Below are 1858 nucleotides of genomic sequence, written 5' to 3'. Positions count from 1 at the left end.
CGCTGATTATCCAGCACTCTTACTCACCAATATCCTTTCCGTTTCTCTTTCTATTTCTATATCCCTATATTATTTACATTTAAGGGATAAATTGTACCGTAATTGTCGGCAATGTTGTGTCCATTCTTTTTTTAAGATTCCTGAAATTTCTGTTACATATTTTTACGATTTGTTTAAATATTTAATTAATTTATGAGTAATATCTTGATAATCAAAAATCTCGGTGGCGAGCTTTCCTTACAATACTTTTTTTCAGTATTTCTTTTAGTTCGGTAAGCTGTAAGTGACTCTCATGTTTGTTCATGTAACGTTTTTTTCTTGAATAGATGCATTTTGTTTCATTTCAAAGTTTAGTTCTTTTTCTTGCTCTTTTTCTCTTTATCTTTAGTTTTTCTTCCTTTCTTTTTTTTTTTTAAAGTAGCTAGTTTGCTGTTTGTTTTGTTAATCTTCCTGTGTTTGTCTATTCTTCTTTTATGTCAGAAGGGACAGGAATTGATATGAGCACTGAGTTAAAAGGTTTTCATATCGATTTCTAACACCATCTTCTTGGGGTTAGTAGGTTGGTAGTTTCTTTCTATATTTTTTTGTTTTCATTACATTTTCTCGCTTTGTGATTCCCCATCTTGTTTGTATTGCTATTTTTGAGATTAGCAGAAGGTGGTATGAATATATATAACTTCGTCTACAAACTGTTATGCCTCTTACTTGTGTAGATGAGTTTTGTTAACGAGTTCGTAGTCTATTATTGATCGCAGCACTCCCTGGTGCTCCAAATATATTTATGGATATCTTTATTCTTTTCTTTCAGAAATTTTTTTTCTGAGATTTTTAATCCATAAAATCATTATAAAGCTCTCGGTTTGTTGCCGTTTTGATTTAAATGCTGTTTTACGTTTATCTACAATATTTGGTAACTTTGGTTTCCCCACTTGAGCATTAAAGTCTCCTAGAATTGTTAAATAATCATTTCTATTACAATGTCTCATCCGTTTTTCCCCCCTAAACCATCGTAAAATATTTCGCTTTCTTTCATTTTTCCTTCTTTTGGAGCATACATCCCCATTCCGGTCAGAAGAGAGAGGATTTAGCATCTTTCAAATTTCAATTTTACAGTATCGTCATTCTTTCATTAATTAAATTGCAGCTCTGTTGTCTCTTTCAGCAAGAGACAAGGCACCGTGTCATAAAGCTTTAACCGCGTAGTTTCTACGCATACACGTCGCCACACTTGACTGCCCTCCACAGAGCACTGATCTGAACCCTATTGAACATTTGTGGAATGAACTGGAGTGTCGAGTGAGGTCAAGGGACGTCCGGCTCAAACAGTCCAGAACCTCATTAGATGACTATAGAAAGAATGGTCCCAAATTCCATTGATCGCTCTCGTACGATTGTGGAAAGTATGTCCCGTAAGATTGCCCCAGTCATCGCAGGGAAAGGCGGTCCTACATCTAAGATGTGCACCATGACTGTTTGTTCCTCACACTGTGGTGTCCCTTGACGTCCGGCTCAAAGCTTGGAGACTTTGAGCCGGACGTGAAATTACGCTGAGTTCCAAGCAGCGTATTTTGTATACGTAAAATCTAGAAATAAAAAATGAACTTTGTTTTTATTGCTACATTATAAGCCGCTATTCAGCGTTCAGCCAAAGTTGGAAAATTAAAAAAAAAAAAAAAGAAAAATGCGAAGAAAACAAAATGAAGGAATACCGTATTTACTCGAATATAACTCGCCCTCGCGTATATCTCGCACCCCTGATTTTACTTTACGAAAAAAAGAAATTAAAAAGTTTCGCACACGAAAAAAGTTTAAAACTTTAGGAAATAGAGAGTGAATGTTGTTATGGCAGGTTTAGATA

This window comes from Typopeltis vanoorti, chromosome 2, assembly GCF_054136105.1.
Source record: "Typopeltis vanoorti isolate ZY-2024b chromosome 2, IOZ_Tvanoo_1.0, whole genome shotgun sequence".
NCBI lineage: Eukaryota > Metazoa > Arthropoda > Arachnida > Uropygi > Thelyphonidae > Typopeltis > Typopeltis vanoorti.
This window is presented reverse-complemented; position numbering follows the sequence as displayed.